This window comes from Bufo bufo, chromosome 5, assembly GCF_905171765.1.
Source record: "Bufo bufo chromosome 5, aBufBuf1.1, whole genome shotgun sequence".
NCBI lineage: Eukaryota > Metazoa > Chordata > Amphibia > Anura > Bufonidae > Bufo > Bufo bufo.
This window is the reverse complement of record NC_053393.1, coordinates 437,775,707-437,797,160: the sequence shown is the minus strand read 5'-3', so window position 1 is coordinate 437,797,160 and position 21,454 is coordinate 437,775,707. Positions and strand designations below refer to the sequence as shown.

General features: G+C 43.9%; 1 protein-coding gene across 1 annotated transcript in view; it reads right to left on the bottom strand.

Moving 5' to 3' along the window:
- LOC121002189 (cytidine monophosphate-N-acetylneuraminic acid hydroxylase-like) overlaps positions 1-21,454 on the bottom strand; it is a 111,579-nt gene that overhangs the window by 12,007 nt on the left and 78,118 nt on the right. The gene's annotated exons all lie outside the window — the stretch shown is intronic.

The following is a 21,454-nucleotide window of genomic DNA, read 5'->3' as shown; positions in this document are numbered from 1 at the left end:
TCACTTCAATGGGGCCACAAAAGATGCGGACAGCACTCTGTATGCTGTCCGCATCCATTGCTCTGTTCAGTGGGGCCCCAAAAAAATATATTATATAATCCGACGTCCCCAAATATGCATAGACATGAACGGGGACCACTTTCAGCATATTTTGCAACTTATGGGTAGTTAAAAAAAATTATTCAGTTGCTCATCCATCTTGTCATACTATCGCAAGAGAGAGGCTAATTTTCTACTTTTTCGTGGGCCACCCTGTAGAAGGGGAGAAGGGTGAAGATGGCGGTGTCGATGATTGTGTGTTGGACAGGGCCTGGGAGGAATTGGTGAGGAGAAGGTGACATCAGAGGAGGAGGGTAGTGGTGGAGGCAATAAAGAGCAGAGGCAACGTATGGTCAAAACCTCCTAAAAACTCTCATTTTATCACGGTCAACTCGGGAGCTGGTGATGCTGATGATACTGTGGGCGCAAGCGCAAGATGTGTCAGATCTAAGCCAAGTTCTGTGTGAGTATCTCCTGTCTGGCATTTTTTAATTCCACAGTGCCAGAAGACAAAAGCATTGCAAGCCATGAGTGTTCAAACACAAAGGCAGGCACCACAGCTCTATTAGGCAGCATCACTAGTTGCTGTGGGAAACCAGAAGTGTCTGCCAGGTAGCACAACAAGTGTCCTTCTCCCGGTCTCCTTTGTGGAAGCCAGGCTGCATCCATGTCCAACAGCGTGTCCTTTTCATAATCATCAGTAACTGCTTTTCCTGCTCATACTCCTCCTCTGCTCTGTCAATAATGGAATGTGTGGCCAGGAAAAAACTGTAAGTGCCCAGCAATACATTGGTGCGCAAGCTTAACTGTCACCTGGCCAAGTTGCTGGCGGTGCAGTGGATTCTGTTGCCTTTAGGGAACTGATGGAGTAGGCTCAGCCTCGCTGGAAGATACCTAGCTGATATTATTCCTCCAAAAAAACCTATCTCTGTCTTGGACTCTCACATGCTGGAGAATATGGGCTGCTCCTTGCTATAGCTGCTGTCCGGAAGGGTGCACGCGAAGATTACAGGCAGGGACAATGCATGTCTTTCACAGAACACTGGGTCAATGTTTTTCAATACTGCAGAGAGGCAGTACCCAAGCAACAAGGCCAGGATCTATTGACAACTCCAAATTTGTGTTGGTCTGGTTCCCACACCAGGCACTTATCCGCTTCCTCCATGTCCTTCTTCATGAAAATCCTCCCGTCCCTAACAGCAGTACAGCAGAGCGTCACTCCCACTCCTCCTATCATATGTGTAAAGTAAAGGGTTGCCATGCCATGTTAGAGCTGATTGGCTTGTGCGAGAGTAGCCATACAGCCAACCAGTTGCTAAAGTGCATCAAGCAACAGACATTTTGCTGGCACTAAATCCAACTGGGCAAGGTGGTCAGTGAAAATGGCAGGAACATTGTGGCTGCTCTGCATTTAAGGGAAATAACACATATAGGGTAATTTATCAGACTGGTGTAACGTAGAATTGGCTTAGTTGCCCATAACAACCAGTCAGATTCCACCTTTTATTTTTGACAGCTCCTTTGGAAAATTAAAAGTGGAATCTGATTGGTTGCTATGGGCAACTAAGCCAGTTCTACTTTACACCAGTTTGATGAATTACACCAATAGTCCCTGTAAGACACACGTGATAAATTTTGTCGTGCAACGCTTTTTGAAAAAGTACAGTGGCTTGCAGAGGATGCTGGCCATGTCCAGGAGACTGCCCTCACATATCAACCATTCTTATGTTGCAAGAAACTATCTCCTGGGCTTGCAGAGACAGAACAGACTGTCATAGTGCTGCTTGAGCAGCGACGTTCCGCCTCCCTGAAATTCCACCTTGCATATACTAGAGTTTAAAGTGGTGAATGATTTTGTCATGCACCAGACCGCTTTAGCAGGGGGCATGTGTCATTTTCAGGTCAGGCAGTGACAGCTCATCAGACGCAGATTTGTCAGTAGGGACAACTGTGGTAATGTCATAGCCCTTATATTTATCTTAGAGCATACGTTCAGGCTGATGCAACAAGGGAAGGTGGAAGAAGAACAGCTAACGCATCTTACTGTCTGCCTTGTAGTTGTTGGAAATTCACAAAGAGAGAGACCCGTGGAGGAAGAAGTGGAGGATAAGGAGCTACTACTGGAGAAAGAGGAGCAGCAGCAGGAGGAGGAGTGGCTTGTGCAGAGGATGAGGCTGATGATGATGATGATAACAACACTGGCCCTGATGACCAACATCTCACTGGGGGAGGAGCCAGAATAAGCCTTCTGGCACGCTGGCGAGAAAGGCAAGCTGCATGCTTGCCTGCTTACATAATGACAGGCGTATCCTTATTATCAATTAATCTCATGATTACTAGATAGCCATACTTTTAGACGCTCACGTCACTATCAATGCAAAATGGTGGAATGTTTTTCGCAGTTTGGCTGGAACTGGCCGAATATGCTTTCTCTGGACAGTCTTGTCCAGCCTCCGGTGTCAACTCAGAGAGGGTTTTCAACGTGGCAGGGGGCGTCATCGCATCCAAAAAGACAAAATTGTCCTCTGTCAGTGTTCAAAACACTGCTACTTCTTGCTGCTAATCCCCCTACTGCCAGTTCCATTATCCCTACTGCCACTATCATTATCCCTACACAGCTGCCACTACTACAACTACTCCCCAACAAAACTGCACACACAGTACCTGGAGCTACTATTGCTGCTACTATTACCCCTACACAACTTACCCTTTCTACAGCGTGATGCTGCTGCTCCCATATAAAAGGGAGATTGTTTTTTAGGCTTGTTTCACTTCAGAAGAAGCCACTCCACTGTTTTTTATGACAATTAATAGTGTGTGTATAAATACAGACAGGCATTCTGTCTCTGTTAATGCATAATTTTTGGAAACTTGTGCAGAATAAGCCATTGTCTGTGTGTAAACCGGGACGCTTGATCCTAACAAGCCACTGCTCTTTTCCGATAACACTGTGTAATTAAGCACCATCTGCCCACAACAAGGGACACTTTTTGGAAGGTTTCTAATATAAAAAAAAGCATGCATTGGTCCCGTTTTTAAACTATCTGTTTGTTAACACTGTCAACCATGCATTTACCCATAGCTATATATGTCAGTGTTACTATAATATTATTTGTTATCGCTGTCATTGCATTAAAGAGCTTAAAAGTATAAGAAGGAGGATTGAAGGAGCAAAAATTTGTAAAAAAAAAAATCCTTGGAGACGTCCGAGTGTCACATACCAATTTTCAGGACAATTCAAGCATATTTGATTGGAGTATAATGAATTTTGACTGTTAACTGGGCCTGGATGGATTGCTATCATCGAAGGAAAAATGAATTCCCAAGTTTATCAAGACATTTTGCAGGAGAACTTAAGGCCATCTGTCCACCAGCTGAAGCTCAACAGAAGATGGGTGTTGCAACAGGACAACGACCCAAAGCATAGAAGTAAATCAACAACAGACTGGCTTAAACAGAAGAAAATACGTCTTCTGGAGTGGCCCAGAGTTCTGACCTCAACCTGATTGTGATGCTGTGGCATGACCTCAAGAGAGCGATTCACACCAGAAATCCCAAGAATATTGCTGAACTGAAACAGTTCTGTAAAGAGAAATGGTCAAGAATTACTCCTGACCGTTGTGCACGTCTGATCTGAAACTACAGAAAAAGTTTGGTTGAAGTTATTGCTGCCAAAGGAGGTTCAACCAGTTATTAAATCCAAGGGTTCACATACTTTTTCCACCTGCACTGTGAAACATATTGCAATACAAATTGCATACAACCATACCAGATCATACTCAACCAATCTGCAAATAGTTACTGCTAACTGCATACCGCCATTTGGTGATATCTTTTCAACACGTGTTTTGTACATGGACTATCTGCTGCGAAGGCGGCAGTGTTATATATGAAGAAAAGTTGAAGTTAATAAAGAAGGTATTTGAAGCATTTGGTGTGCTCTTTAAACCTACTGTTTCCATAGAACAGCGCTAGTGGAATTACAGAGTAATAGACAGTCTGGTTAGACTAAAAGTCAGAGATATCAAAATTCTTCTATAGCCACAGCGCAAAAGGCACTTTCTTAGTGCTGCGCCTGCCACAGTGGAACTATAGCCCTCGGAGGGCGAAGTGATAGCGCTCCTCAACTTGCACAGTAAAGAGCATATTAGAACAGCGGAGCGCCAGCATATACTGCCGTGCAGCAACTGTTCCCTGAGTGAGCAAGCAAAGACACCTCAGTGAAGCTACCATAAAGGCCATAGAACGTGTGCATTAGTCAAACTGCAGCCGACTCTTAAAGTGGCAGACAAACGGCAAAGGCAAGATAGTCAGAGAAAGAGCGCCAACCCTCCTGCGATCCCTAGAGAGAAAGATACGCATGGTGGCAGGCCAATGTCCAGAGCTAGAGTGCCTGCACCGCTATCCACGGAGAGACCACGTACTGCAGTCAGCTAGTTTCCCACCACTAGGCCCAAAGCCTGCATCAGCGTATCCAAGCCAGCGTTTTGCAAGTCATCACAGATCATCGCAAGTCATCACAAAGCATCGGAAGTCTGCACAGAGCATCGCAAGTCTGCACAGAGCATCTCAAGTCTGCACAGTGCATCGCAAGTCAGCGCAGAGCATCGCATCACATCAAGAAAAGACAAGTCTCCTTTAAGACAGACATTTGTTCCAGCAACCTTCAGAACCTGCTCTTCAGAATAAGGTCAGAGCTTTCATTTTATTACTTATCATTGCATATAGGCTTTGGCATAAAGAAAACATTTTTGTGTTTAGAAATAAGAGACTTTAACGGACAGTTTGTAGTACACAGACTCTAAAGCATTTAAAGTGAAAGTCATTTAATGCCTGCATTTATCGCTGTTGTATTTAAAGTGACAGTCATTTATTTCTGCATTTGTCATTATTGAATTTAAAGTGAAAGGACTCTTAATATTCGTATTGATTGTCAGTATTGCATGTTTAGAAAAATGTCTGAACCTAGTATTACCATGCCACTGTTAGAGGATACAAAGATAGATAGAGTGGAGGAGGAAGATCAAGGGAACCTGTCTTAGGTAGAAGAGTCTGATGCAGCATTAAGTCTTGCCAAACAGATGAACTAAGACGTTCATCACGTGCCAGAATACCTACCTCAAAGATGCTGGAAAATTTGGAGCAAGAAGCAGCAGTAAAAGAAAAAAAGTTTGCCAGAATGTATCAGAAGTGGAAATCATACATTAAAGACATTTGTAGAAAGCTAAAGCAAGAAAGTATAAAAAGGAACTTGAGTGATATGGTAGAGATGGTAGAAGAATCTGAATCAAAGCTTATGGCAGCATATGTCAACCTGCGATCACTTACAACACCTTCCCATGTACTGCAGTCACTAAAGATTTAGTAAAGCTCATGAGAGAACTATCATCTGCAGCAAACTATGATGAAGTTAAAGCAAGAAGTAGAATAAATGAGCTTTTTATGAGAGACTATGCTAGGTCCTTAGGTGGTACCACAATCTCAAGTGCGACTTCCTTCGCTAGCAGAAGTGCCACCCACATATCAGAATCCTCAAATACTTCAGCCAAAAGAAAGGAATAAGCTGAACAATTTGCTGTCAAGAGAGCAGAAATTGAGATGGAAGCTGCCATCGAGGCGCAGCGCCAACTGATGGCTGAAAAGGATGCACAACGCCATCAGATGGAAGCTGAAAAGGAGGCACAGCGCCATCAAATGGAAGCTGAAATGTAAGCACAGCGCCAACAGATGAAAAGTCTGGAAAGGCAGAAAGAAATTAAGATCATAGAAGCCAGACTTAGAGTACACGAGGAAGATATGAGTCAGAGTAGTCATAGGTTCAAATCTGTACTAAGTGAAGAACAAGACACCTATTTTCCTTTATACACTCAAGAGAATGAAAGAAAATCTCCAGCTTGTAGTGAGGAAATAAGTTATTATCCTTCCATCCCTGCTCAGAAAAACAAAGAGAGGCCTCGTCCAGTGTTAGGAAAAAGGTGTGTGAATTTACCCTCTATCTCTACCAGAAAAGATAAAGAAAAGAACTCACCTAATTCAGAACTAAGTGAGAAAATAGAACCGGATGATTCTATTCCTAGATGTCATGGCAATGCTCAGGAGAGTGTTACAACTATTGTCCCAACAGGACAACAGAAAACAGTCCTTGCTAGACTTCCCGTGCCGGAACCCACTTTATTTTCAGGAGACGTACTGAAGTTCATAGAGTGGAGTTTTGAAATAATCATTGAGCATCATTGCTTCAGTCCAATCGACAAGTTATTCTACCTTCAGAGATATATTGGTGGGGAAGCAAAGAAAGTTCTTGAAGGTAAATTCTATAGAAAAGACGAAGAAGCCTACAAGCAAGCTTGGGAAAAATTTAATGCAAGATATGGTCATCCTTTCTTAGTACAAAGAGCTTTTAGAGAGAAATTTAATAACTGGCCTAAAATAGGCCCTAAAGAACACTTCAGACTCCAAGAGTACGGTGACTTCCTGCAAGCATGCAGCAATGCCATCCCACACGTTCAAGGACTGGAAGTACTGAATGACTATCTAGAAAACCACTGGATGCTAACTAAGCTACCTGAAGAAGTACCTTTTAGATGGAATCGCTATGTGACTGAACAGTTAGATCTAGGCAAGAACTTCCCAAGTTTTAAAGAGTTCTCCGAGTTCATCAATAATGAAGCACGGATAGCATGTAATCCAGTAACATCATCTTATTTCTTAAAATCTTTAGAAGAAAGGTCTGCAAGAGAGATAAGACGTGCAAGAGCAACTAGCTTTGCAACCAACACAGCAGCTAAAGGTCTAGATACCTACGAGAGTAAGTTTAAAGTCACTACTGGGATCAATAGAGGGACAGAACCGACAAATCTTCAGACTACCTTCAAGTGTATGTTCTGTGGAGAGAACCACTCCATACACAAGTGCCAACAATTGAAGGCAAAGTCCCCAAAAGAAAAAAAATTGTGTTGGATAACCAACTGTGTTTCGGATGTCTAAGAAAAGGCCATGTTACTAAGGAGTGTAAGAAAAAAGCCACATGCACCATTTACAAAGGACGGCATCCTACACCACTACATGAAGAACGTCCAAAGAAAGATAAATCCTCAATATCTAAAGATACTGAGGAAGGAAAGAAAGTATCAGTATTCTCTTGCAGTGTGAGGGAGGGAGAGAGCAATGGCACATCAATGGTTGTACCAGTGTGTATATTAAATCCTAAAAGGAGGAACAAGAAGGTATACGCCTATGCGCTACTGGATGCCCAGAGTAATGTCACCTTCATTGATCAAGAAATCTGCAAGAAATTACAAGTGGCTACAGAACCAGTGAAGCTCAAACTCACCACAATGACGGGGAGAGACACATTAGTTAACAGTCAAAGGGTCAAAGGACTGAGAGTTAGAGAACTTCATTCAAACTGCACATTAGATCTACCTCTAGCTTATACAAAAGAAGATATACCTATAGATCGAGATACCTACCTGTAAAACAGCCAATGAATGGAAGCACCTATCTGTCATATCTCATGAAATGTCCCCGCTGAAGGAGTTTGGTGTTGGACTGTTGATAGGCTACAATTATCCCAAAGCCTTGGTACCACGAAAGGTAATCACAGGAGGAAAGGGTGAACCCTATGCTCTTCAAACTGATGTAGGATGGGGTGTTGTTGGAGGAAAACAGCAGATCGCAAACTCAAGACAGGCGACAGGATTGTGTCATTGAATATCTGTCCAAGAGTTACCAACTGTAAGTACAGCAAAAGTAATCAAGATCCTTGAGTCTGACTTTGCAGACATAAGTTCTAAAGAAAATAGTGTATCCCAAGAAGACAAAAAGTTCGTACACACTCTAGAAGAAAGTATTCAGCAGAATCAACAAGGTCATCTTGAAATGCCCTTACCTTGTCTGCCAAATAACAGAAATCTTGCCCTAACAAGATTGAAATGTTTGAAGAAAAAGATGGGAAGAAATCCCAAGTTCAAGCAGGATTATTTGAAATTCATGGAAGGCATCTTTGAAGAAGGACATGCAGAGAAAGTTAATAACCAGCCTAAAGAAGGAGGAGTGTGGTACATACCACATCAGGGTGTTTACTGCTCAAAGAAATCAGATAAGATTAGAGTAGTATTTGATTGCTCAGCAAAGTACAATGGTGTTGCATTGAATGATCATCTACTAAAAGAACCAGATCTTACAAATGCTCTGCCTGGAGTACTCTGTAGATTCAGAAAGTATCCCGTTGCGGTCATGTGTGACGTTGAAAAGATGTTCCACCAGTTTCATGTGAAAAATGAAGATAGAGACTTCCTGAGTTTTCTATGGTGGGAGGATGGAGATACAGATACAGAGCCAGAAGAATTCAGAATGAAAGTACACTTCTTTGGAGCAGCATCATCTCCAGGTTGCGCCAATTATGGTATGAAGTACCTATCCAATCAGAATGAAAAGGATTGCCCATCAGCTAAAAATTTTCTGAAGAAAAACTTTTATGTAGATGATGGTCTCATAAGTATAGAGTCTACACAATCTGCTAACAAACTAGTGAAAGAAAGCCAAGAGTTATGCGTAAGAGGAAACCTGCGCCTTCACAAATTCATCTCAAACAACAGAGAGGTACTGGAATACATCAGTGACTCTGAACGTGCATCAACAATGAAGAATGTGAATATCAATTATGATCATCTTCCAGTTCAGAACGTACTTGGATTGGGATGGAATGTAGAGAACGACAAGTTCTTCTTTGAAGTATCTATTGAAGAGAAAGTTGCAAATAGACGAACCATTCTTTCCGCAGTGGCTTCTATATTTGATCCATTGGGATTCTTGGCCCCAGTAATCCTCAGAGCAAAATAAATACTGCAAGAATTATGCAGACAGAAGTTGGGATGGAAGAGCCCATTCCTTGAAAATTTGAGGCCAAGGTGGGAGAGTTGGATAAGAGACTTGCAAAACTTAAGAGAAGTTCGGATACCCAGATGTTTTGTACCTCATGATTTCGGAGAGTACAACAAAATAGTACTTCATCACTTTTCAGATGCCAGTAGTTATGGTTATGGTCAGTGCTCCTACATCAGAGTAATAGGAGAAGAAAAGATACACTGTGGCCTGGTTATGGGGAAGGCCAGAGTTGCACCTACCAGTATTCAGAGAATACCAAGACTTGAACTGACAGCAGCTGTTTGGAATTGGAATTGAAAATAGATGAAGAATATGGACAGACTCACAAGATGTCCTAGGATACATAAACAATGAAGCTCGAAGATTCCATATCTTTGTCGCCAACAGAGTTAAGAAAATTCGGGAAATAACAAATCTGGAACATTGGCATCACATTGACACAAAGCATAACCCAGCAGATCATGCTTCAAGAGGCCTGAATGTAACAGAATTTAAAAATTTAAATTGGTTCACAGGCCCAGAGTTCCTTTGGGAAAAGGAAATCACGCCCAGTAAAGGTTACACAGAATTGTCTATGGGTTATCCAGAAGTAAAAGTTGTACAAACATTGAGCACTGCTTCCAAGTGTCAAGATGACATACCTGAAAGACTAGCCAGATGTTCAAAATGGAATACAGTTATAAACGTAGTAGCTCGAATTCAATGTTTGGCAAAGGGAATCAGAAAGAAGCAATTGTTGAATGTAGAAGAAAGAATGAAAGCTGACGAAACCGTCATAAGACTCATTCAACAGAGATTCTACAGTGAAGAGTTAAAGAGACTTAGTCAAGAACCTAAAAGGCTTCCAAACAACCACCCATTGTAGAAGCCTAATATTCTGCAGGATGGTATACTGAAGGTGGGAGGGAGACTGGAAAATGCATTGTTACCTAGCAGAGTGAAGCATCCAGCAATTCTACCCAAAAACTCTAACTTTACGAGATTGATTATTGATCACTACCACAACAAATCCTTGCATCAAGGAAGAAGCTTTACCCAAAGCTGTTTGAGAGAAGGATTGTGGATTGTGAAAGGAAGCAAAGTTATAGCAAAGTATATAAGTAAATGTGTTGTCTGCAGAAAGGCACGTAGACCTACAAAAGAAAAAATAATGGCATATTTACTGGCAGATCATGTATACCCATCACCACCATTTCTTTATAGTAGAATGGATTGTTTTGGCCCATTCATCACCAAACAGAACCGCAAGGAGTACAAGAGATATGGACTAATATTTACATGTCTAAGCTCCAGAGCAATTCACCTGGAAATGTTAGAAGATATGTCAACTGATGCATTTATCAACGCCTTAAGATGTTTCATAGCCATTAGAGGTACCGTCAGAGAGCTTAGATCTGACCAAGGATATAATTTTGTCGGAGCAAAGAATGAATTGAAGAAAGGGCTAAAAGAAATCGATAAAGAAAAAGTAACTATTTGTTAGAGAAACAGTGTGATATTCATAAGAATGCTCCATATGCAAGGGATACAGGAGGAGTTTGGGAAAGACAAATCAGAACTGTGAGAAATGTGTTAAGTTCAGTGTTGAAAAAGAACGCCGGAAGAATAGATGATGCTTCACTTAGGACCCTATTCTATGAAGTAATGTCTATTGTTCATATAAGTCGTCCACTTACAGTTGATAACATCAACGATCCAACAAGTTTGGACCATTTAACTCCCAACCATCTAATTCACCTTAAGGGAGCATTCACACGACCGTATAAATGGATCCGCATCTATTCCGCAAGGTTGCGGACAAGAATAGGCATTCTCTATATATCACTGGCCATGCGCGGTCCGCAAAATGCGGAACACACAGGGCCGGTATCCTTGTTCTGGGAATCCGCAATTTGCGGACCGCAAAACACTTACGGCCGTGTGAATGCACCCTAAGTCTGATTACATACAGCCACCGCCTAGCAAGTTCACCAAAGAGGATTTATATGCCAGAAGGAGATGGCGAAGAGTTTAATATCTATCAGATCAGTTTTGGAATAGATGGAGGAAAAGGTACTTAGCCAATCTTATGCTAAGAAGTAAATGGCAAACACCCAGAAGAAAATTTAAAGTTGGTGACATAGTGTTAGCAAAAGAAGAAGATTTACCTAGAAGTCAATGGAAATTGGCCAAAGTTCTAGAAGTTCAAAAGGATGAAGACAAACTAGTAAGAAGAGTGTTGTTACAAATAGGAGACAAAAAAGGAAAACGTCTCACTACTCCTCTCAAGTTGGAATGTCCTATACAGAAGTTGAAGAAAAGTTGAAGTTAATAAAGAAGGTATTTAAAGCATTTGGTGTGCTCTTTAAACCTACTGTTTCCATAGAACAGTGCTAGTGGAATTACAGAATAATAGACAGTCTGGTTAGACTAAAAGTCAGAGATATCAAAATTCTTCTATAGCCACAGCGCAAAAGGCACTTTCTTAGTGCTGTGCCTGCCACAGTGTAACTATAGCCCTCAGAGGGTGAAATTATAGCGCTCCTCAACTTGGATGAAGACAAACTGTGTTGTTACAAATAGACTTAAAACTTGACAAAAAAGGAAAACGTCTCACTACTCCACTCAAGTTGGAATGTCCTATACAGAAGTTAGTTGTTCTACTTGAAAGTGATAAAAGACACTTGGAAGTTGAGAACCTGATGGAAAATTCCTCAAATTCATGTTCAAGTCCTACCACTAAGAACATAGAATTATAGGTAATTTTGGTGGGAGTGTAGCCGGCCAGCGACGACCTGTCCTAGGTTGCTAGTATAGCTTATATGTGTATACAGCTAGACCTGCCAATAACCCTAATACAGTTCCTATGTGTATGTGTTAAAGACAAAAGCAGAGTTATTTACTGTGACACCATGTTTTGGATGTCATATAACTGTTATATTTTGTGTTCACAGAAGCAGGAAAAGATAATATGCCTTTAAGATTCATTTTGTAATGTAAGGTAAACTCAGTGACACAGCAGAAACAACAGAAAGCATAGTGTTAATCTGTTGTTACTGGGCAGAAGTCTAGACCAATCACAGCCAGCTTCTCATACAGCAAGAGTTTTCACCAATCACAGCCAGCCTCACAGACAGCCTGTCTGGGAATTCCCCCAGCTCCTGCTGCTAGAATCATTATTTTTATTTTTTTTATAAACTTTATTTATCGATGAATAAACATTCCAAACATTTTTCATACAAATAGATCATTTATACATTGCTAGAATCATTATTCACCAGAGACAGGAGCTGAAGAGACATTCACTTCACTGAGAGCTGAGTTTTATGGGAACAAGAGGCCAATATAGGTATTTAAAACAAGTTATATAATGTTCATATTGTTAGCATTGTGTTTAGAACTGTATACTGAACTAGATATATATGTGATTACTTACAGTTCCACCAAATCAAACTACAAAGTTCAATTGCAAAGTACAAATACAAATTGCAAGCAACAGTTGCAAACTTTGAACTACTACAAATACCATACAAACATATTACAATCCAAATTTCATACAACCATACCAGATCATACTCAACCAATCTGCAAATAGTTACTGCTAACTGCATACCGCCATTTGGTGATATCTTTTCAACACGTGTTTTGTACATGGACTATCTGCTGCGAAGGCGGCAGTGTTATATATGAAGAAAAGTTGAAGTTAATAAAGAAGTTATTTAAAGCATTTGGTATGCTCTTTAAACCTACTGTTTCCATAGAACAGCGCTAGAGGAATTACAGAGTAATAGACAGTCTGGTTAGACTAAAAGTCAGAGATATCAAAATTCTTCTATAGCCACAGCGCAAAAGGCACTTCATAGTGCTGCGCCTGCCACAGTAATGAAGCCACTTTGTGGGGCTTACATAGTAGAAACTACCCATAAATTACCCAATTTTAGAAACCCTTCCCCTCAAGTTATTAAAAACAGATTTTACAAGCTTTGTAACCCTTTAGGTGTTCCCCAAGAATGAAAGGAAAATGGAGGTGAAATTTGTAAGGGCACAATGCAGGGCTCAGAAGAGAAAGAGCGCTATATGGTTTTTAGAGAGCAGATTTCACTGGGATAATTTTAAGTTGCTGTGTCGCATTTGAAGACCCTCCGATGCACCTCTACAGTAGAATATCAAAAAAAGTAAACCCATTTTGGAAACTACAGGATAAAGTGAAAGTTTTATTGGTACTATTTTAGAGTACATATGATTTTTGATCGCTCAATATTACACTTTTTGTGAGACAAGGAACCCAAAAATGTCTGTTCTAGTACAGTTTTTGTTTTTTTACACGGTTCACCTGACAAGACAGGTCATGTGTTATTTTTATAGAGCAGGTTGTTATGGATGTGACGACATCAAATATGTGTATTTTTTTTTTTTGTTTCAGTTTCAAATAATAAAGCATTTTTGAAGAGAAATCATGTTTTTGTGTCTCCATTTTCTGAAAACCATATTTTTTTTATTTTTCTGTTGATTGTCTTGTGTAGGGGCTAGTCTTTTGCAGGAAGAGTAGATGTTGATAATGTCCACCTCTGAGTCTGGTGCATTATGTTCAAAAGTCACTTCATCAGAACAGCTACAACAGATCCTAATTAGAGATAAGCGAATCAAAGCTGACAAAGTGGAATTCAATCCGAATTTCAGGAAAAATTTGATTCGCACCGAAGCCGAATTTTCTCGCGCTTCGTGGTAATAAACCGCATTTTTTTCTAAAATGGCTGCTGCACATGTGAGGACATGGAGAAAGGAACTCTGGGAAGGCGGGCCAATCAGCAGCCAGCCCTGTTATGTCACAGCCCTATAAATAGCGTCAGCCATCGTAGATTCTGCCATTTACCAGTGTACTTGTGTGCAGGGAGAGACGTCAGCAGGTGCTATGGACAGTGTTAGACAAAACTAAATTGTGCTAAAAAAAAGGATTTACAAGTGCAGGGCAAGCTTATTCAAGGTGTAGGGAAAGGATAGGGAGGAATCATTCCACAGCATTTATGTTGAACAGGGTTCAGTAGGGGAGGTTACAGCCTGGGTAATAGGAACAATCCTATTACACCTTGCTGCACTGACTGGACACCCAAATTGCCATTATACAGCTCTGTAATTCCAGCAAACTGTTCTTATTAGGGTGCAAGTGCTGTTTGAAACAGGCATTAACAAGGTTTATTACAAGTAAATATTTATATGTCTTATTTGCCCTTGTGCGGTGCAGTTATATGTTCGAAGCGTTTTTAGGCTTGTATTAGTGGGGAAAAAAAGGGCTCATTAGTCGTTGTGTGGTGAAGTGCTAAAATTACAGCCCTTTTTGTCATGTATTAGTGGCAAAAGAAAAATGTATTTGCCGCTCAGCAGTGCAGTTATCTGTTCTAAAGCCTTTTGTGGCGTGTATTAGTGGAAAAAGAAAAATATATTTTCTGGTCAGCGGTGCAGTTGAATGTTTTAAAGCCTTTCGTGGCATGTTTTAGTGGAAAAAGAAAAAATATATTTGCCGGTCAGTGGTGCAGTTATCTATTCTAAAGGTTTTTGTGGTGTGTATTAGTGGAAAAAATATATATATTTGCCGGTCAGCGGTGCAGTTATCTGTTCTAAAGCCTTTTGTGCAGTGGAAAAGTTGAAAAAAAATAAGGGCCTATTTGCCGTTCAGCTGTACAGTTACATGTTCTAAAGCCCTTTTTGGTGTGCATTAGTGGCATAAAAAAGTATTTGCCGTTGTGTGGTGAAGTGAATAAATTACAGCCCTTTTTGGTGTGTATTAGTGGTAAACAAAAAGAGCTTATTAGCTGTTGTGTGCTGAAGTGAGAAAAGTTTTGTAACGGACCGTTTCAGCAGACAAGGGGTTAAAATCCGTTTAGGCGATGCGCCCCTTTCTGAGAGACAGGCATAGCTACTGCAGAACACCAAACTCCCGAACAGGATACAAAGTAGCACTCCAAACTGGAACCTCACGAATAGCTGCTAGCAGACGAACAGGAATCAGCTTACACTCCTGGCAATCAGTCTCTAACAGCATACAGCGGATCCCCCCCAATAACGAGACAAGGCTCCGTGTTGAGGGTCAAGCAGTGGTCTGAGGTGCTGGCACACCCAGCCTGTTTTTTATTACAGTTGTTCCAATTACAGGTCCGCCCACAGGGAGGTATAAAACAACCAAGCCCATCTGGTGTACACGCCCCTAGGGGACCAGAATGAAGACTGTGACATAGGACAGATATGCAGCACTGTAGGATACACAGAGACAATACATCCCCACAATGCATCATGGTTTCCTTCTCTCTGCCCTGGAGACACCCGAGGCGTAATCCAATTATCTCTCAAGACAAAGAGAAATCACTAGGGATGAGCGAACCCGAACTGTATAGTTCGGGTTCGTACCGAATTTTGGGGTGTCCGTGACACGAACCCGAACATTTTCGTAAAAGTCCGGGTTCGGGTTCGGTGTTCGGCGCTTTCTTGGCGCTTTTTGAAAGGCTGCAAAGCAGCCAATCAACAAGCGTCATACTACTTGCCCCAAGAGGCCATCACAGCCTTGCCTACTATTGGCATGGCTGTGATTGGCCAGTGCAGCATGTGACCCAGCCTCTATATAAGCTTGGGTCACGTAGCGCTGCACGTCTTTCTGCTGATTCAAGCATAGGGAGAGGTTGCTGCTGCGACGTTAGGGCGAGATTAGGCAGATTAACTCCTCCAAAAGACTTAATTCAGTGATCGATCTCCAGCTGTGAATCATTGAAGCGCTGATATTCAATTGCTCACTTTTTTTAGGCTGCCCAGAGCATTTTTATATCACTTTTTTCTGGGGTGATCGGCGGCCATTTTGTGGCTTGTGGTGCGCCAGCACAAGCTATCACCAAGTGCATTTAACCATCAATAGTGTGGTTATTTTGTGCTATATCCTACATCAGGTGCAGGCTGAGCCTGTGTCACCCAAGTGCATTTAACCATCAACAGTGTGGATATTTTTTGGCCATATACTACATCAGGTGCAGGCTGAGCCTGTGTCACCCAAGTGCATTTAACCATCAACAGTGTGGATATTTTTTGGCCATATACTACATCAGGTGTAGGCTGAGCCTGTGTCACCCAAGTGCATTTAACCATCAACAGTGTGGTTATTTTTTGGCCATATACTACATCAGGTGCAGGCTGAGCCTGTGTCACCCAAGTGCATTTAACCATCAACAGTGTGGTTATTTTTTGGCCATATACTACATCAGGTGCAGGCTGAGCCTGTGTCACCCAAGTGCATTTAACCATCAATAGTGTGGTTATTTTTTGGCCATATACTACATCAGGGGCAAGTTGAGCCTGTCACCCAGCGCCTAAAAAATAGGCCTGACATTTATATTCAACCAAATCTGTAATGTTTTAGCTGGTCAAATTATTTGTAGTGACCGTAAAAGCACGGTTTTTGTTCTGGGTTGAAAAACTATTCCCAAATTTGCCATTCTCATAAATAAGTAGTTTCTGCTATATCAGGCCTACTTTAAATCTATCCCAAAAAGGATATCTTAGATTCAAGGTGCTGATAGTGTCATTCTGAAAAACTTAACACACACGCTACAGTGCAGATACAAGTCTAATTCTGTGATTAAAGGTATATCTGTCACACAGCGCGTAAAAAATAGGCCTCACATTTATATTTAACCAAATCTGTCATTACTTGTGTGCCTGTATTAGTGTAATACGGTACCTAAATAGATAGCCAGACAGTGTTAGGTGTCTGTAAAAAAAAGGCCTGAATTTTAATTCAATACATTGGCCCGAATTATATTTTTCTTATTGTGGTGAACGGTAACAATGAGGAAAACAACTAGTAAGGGACGCGGACGTGGACATGGTCGTGGTGGTGTTAGTGGACCCTCTGGTGCTGGGAGAGGACGTGGCCGTTCTGCCACAGCCACACGTCCTAGTGTACCAACTACCTCAGGTCCCAGTAGCCGCCAGAATTTACAGGGATATTTGGTGGGGCCCAATGCCGTTCTAAGGATGGTAAGGCCTGAGCAGGTACAGGCATTAGTCAATTTGGTGGCCGACACGGCATCCAGCACGTTCACATTATCTCCCACCCAGTCTTCTGCAGAAAGCGCACAGATGGCGCATGAAAACTAAACCCATCAGTCTGTCACATCACCCCCATGCATATCAGGGAAACTGTCTGAGCCTCAAGTTATGCAGCAGTCTCTTATGCTGTTTGAAGACTCTGCTGCCAGGGTTTCCCAAGGGCATCCACCTAGCCCTTCCCCAGGGGTAGAAGAGATAGAATGCACTAACGCACAACCACTTATGTTTCCTGATGATGAGGACATGGGAATACCACCTCAGCACGTCTCTGATGATGACGAAACACAGGTGCCAACTGCTGCGTCTTTCTGCAGGGTGCAGACTGAACAGGAGGTCAGGGATCAAGACTGGGTGGAAGACGATGCAGGGGACGATGAGGTACTAGACCCCACATGGAATGAAGGTCGTGCCACTGACTTTCACAGTTCAGAGGAAGAGGCAGTGGTGAGACCGAGCCTACAGCGTAGCAAAAGAGGGAGCAGTGGGCAAAATCAGAACACCCGCCGCCAAGAGACTCCGCCTGCTACTGACCGCCGCCATCTGGGACCGAGCACCCCAAAGGCAGCTTCAAGGAGTTCCCTGGCATGGCACTTCTTCAAACAATGTGCTGACAAGACCCGAGTGGTTTGCACGCTGTGCCATCAGAGCCTGAAGCGAGACATTAACGTTCTGAACCTTAGCACAACCTGCATGACCAGGCACCTGCATGCAAAGCATGAACTGCAGTGGAGTAAACACCTTAAAAACAAAGAAGTCACTCAGGCTCCCCCTGCTACCTCTTCTGCTGCTGCCGCCTCGGCCTCTTCTGCTGCTGCCGCCACTTCGGCCTCTTCCTCCGCCTCTGGAGGAACGTTGGCACCTGCCGCCCAACAAACATGGGATGTACCACCAACACCACCACCTGCGTCACCAAGCATCTCAACCATGTCACACGGCAGCGTTCAGCTCTCCATCTCACAAACATTTGAGAGAAAGCGTAAATTCCCACCTAGTCACCCTCGATCCCTGGCCCTGAATGCCAGCATTTCTAAACTACTGGCCTATGAAATGCTGTCATTTAGGCTGGTGGACACACACAGCTTCAAACTGCTCATGTCGCTTGCTGTCCCACAGTATGTTGTTCCCAGCCGGCACTACTTCTCCAAGAGAGCCGTTCCTTCCCTGCACAACCAAGTGTCCAATAAAATCAAGTGTGCACTGCACAACGCCATCTGTGGCAAGGTCCACCTAACCACAGATACGTGGACCAGTAAGCACGGCCAGGGACGCTATATCTCCCTAACTGCACACTGGGTAAATGTAGTGGCGGCTGGGCCCCAGGCGGAGAGCTGTTTGGCGCACGTCCTTCCGCCGCCAAGGATTGCAGGGCAACATTCTTTGCCTCCTGTCTCCTCCTCCTCAGCTTCCTCCTCCTCTTCTTCCACCTGCTCATCCAGTCAGCCACACACCTTCACCACCAACTTCAGCACAGCCCGGGGTAAACATCAGCAGGCCGTTCTTAAACTCATATGTTTGGGGGACAGGCCCCACACCGCACAGGAGTTGTGGCGGGGTATAGAACAACAGACTGACGAGTGGTTGCTGCCGGTGAGCCTCAAGCCCGGCCTGGTGGTGTGCGATAATGGGAGAAATCTCGTTGCAGCTCTGGGACTAGCCGGTTTGACGCACATCCCTTGCCTGGCGCATGTGCTGAATTTGGTGGTGCAGAGGTTTATTCGCGACTACCCCGACATGTCAGAGCTGCTGCATAAAGTGCGGGCCGTCTGTTCGCGCTTCCGGCGTTTACACCCTGCCGCTGCTCGCCTGTCTGCGCTACAGCGTAACTTCGGCCTTCCCGCTCACCGCCTCATATGCGACGTGCCCACCAGGTGGAACTCCACCTTGCACATGCTGGACAGACTGTGCGAGCAGCAACAGGCCATAGTGGAGTTTCAGCTGCAGCACGCACGGGTCAGTCGCACTGCGGATCAGCCCCACTTCACCACCAATGACTGGGCCTCCATGCAAGACCTGTGTGCCCTGTTGCGCTGTTTTGAGTACTCCACCAACATGGCCAGTGGCGTTGACGCCGTTATCAGCATTACAATACCACTTCTATGTCTCCTTGAGAAAACACTTAGGGCGATGATGGAAGAGGAGGTGGCCCAGGAGGAAGAGGAGGAAGAGGGGTCATTTTTAGCACTTTCAGGCCAGTCTCTTCGAAGTGACTCAGAGGGAGGTTTTTTGCAACAGCAGAGGCCAGGTACAAATGTGGCCAGACAGGGCCCACTACTGGAGGACGAGGAGGACGAGGATGAGGAGGATGAGGATGAAGCATGTTCACAGCAGGGTGGCACCCAAAGCAGCTCGGGCCCATCACTGGTGCGTGGCTGGGGGGAAACACAGGACGATGACGATACGCCTCCCACAGAGGACAGCTTGTCCTTACCTCTGGGCAGCCTGGCACACATGAGCGACTACATGCTGCAGTGCCTGCGCAACGACAGCAGAGTTGCCCACATTTTAACGTGTGCGGACTACTGGGTTGCCACCCTGCTGGATCCCCGGTACAAAGACAATGTGCCCACCTTACTTCCTACACTGGAGCGTGATAGGAAGATGTGCGAGTACAAGCGCACGTTGGTAGACGCGCTACTGAGAGCATTCCCAAATGTCACAGGGGAACCAGTGGAAGCCCAAGGCGAAGGCAGAGGAGGAGCAAGAGGTCGCCAACGCAGCTGTGTCACGGCCAGCTCCTCTGAGGGCAGGGTTAGCATGGCAGAGATGTGGAAAAGTTTTGTCACCACGCCACAGCTAACTGCACCACCACCTGATACGGAACGTGTTAGCAGGAGGCAACATTTCACTAACATGGTGGAACAGTACCTGTGCACACCCCTCCACGTACTGACTGATGGTTCGGCCCCATTCAACTTCTGGGTCTCCAAATTGTCCACGTGGCCAGAGCTAGCCTTTTATGCCTTGGAGGTGCTGGCCTGCCCGGCGGCCAGCGTTTTGTCTGAACGTGTATTCAGCATGGCAGGGGGCGTCATTACAGACAAACGCAGCCGTCTGTCTACAGCCAATGTGGACAAGCTGACGTTCATAAAAATGAACCAGGCATGGATCCCACAGGACCTGTCCATCCCTTGTGCAGATTAGATATTAACTACCTCCCCTTAACAATATATTATTCTACTCCAGGGCACTTCCTCATTCAATCCTATATTTGTTTTAATTTTACCATTATATTGCGGGGCAACCCAAAGTTGAATGAACCTCTCCTCTGTCTGGGTGCCGGGGCCTAAATGTGTGACAGTGGCCTGTTCCAGTGGTGGGTGACGTGAAGCCTGATTCTCTGCTATGACATGAAGACTGATTCTGTGCTGACATGAAGCCAGATTCTCTGTTACGCGACCTCTCTCCTCTGCCTGGGTGCCTGGGCCTAAATATGTGACAGTGGCCTCTTCCAGTGGTGTGTGACGTGAAGCCTGATTCTCTGCTATGACATGAAGACTGATTCTGTGCTAACATAAGGCCAGATTCTCTGTTACGCGACCTCTCTCCTCTGCCTGGGTGCCTGGGCCTAAATATGTGACAGTGGCCTCTTCCAGTGGTGGGTGACGTGAAGCCTGATTCTCTGCTATGACATGAAGACTGATTCTGTGCTGACATAAGGCCAGATTCTCTGTTACGGGACCTCTCTCCTCTGTCTGGGTGCCGGGGCTTAAATGTGTGACAGTGGCCTGTTCCAGTGGTGGGTGACGTGAAGCCTGATTCTCTGCTATGACATGAAGACTGATTCTGTGCTGACATAAGGCCAGATTCTCTGTTACAGGACCTCTCTCCTCTGTCTGGGTGCCGGGGCCTAAATATGTGACAGTGGCTTGTTCCAGTGGTGGGTGACGTGAAGCCTGATTTTCTGCTATGACATGAAGACTGATTCTGTGCTGACATGAAGCCAGATTCTCTGCTATGGCATGAAGAGACTGATTCTCTGCTGACATGAAGCCAGATTCTTTGCTATGGCATGAAGAGACTGATTCTCTGCTGACGTGAAGCCAGATTCTCTGCTATGGGACCTCTGTCCAATTGATATTGTTAATTTTTATTTTTTTTATTTTAATTCATTTCCCTATCCACATTTGTTTGCAGGGGATTTATCTACATGTTGCTGCCTTTTGCAGCCCTCTAGCTCTTTCCTGGGCTGTTTTACAGCCTTTTTAGTGCCCAAAAGTTCGGGTCCCCATTGACTTCAATGGGGTTCGGGTTCGGGACGAAATTCGGGTCGGGTTCGGATCCCGAACCCGAACATTTCCGGGAAGTTCGGCCGAACTTCTCGAACCCGAACATCCAGGTGTTCGCTCAACTCTAGAAATCACCGATCCACATGTGGATATAACAGGACAGACATCACCATTTAAACACACAATGGGACAATGGCACAATAGAAACACACCCAGCATATTCCTCCCAA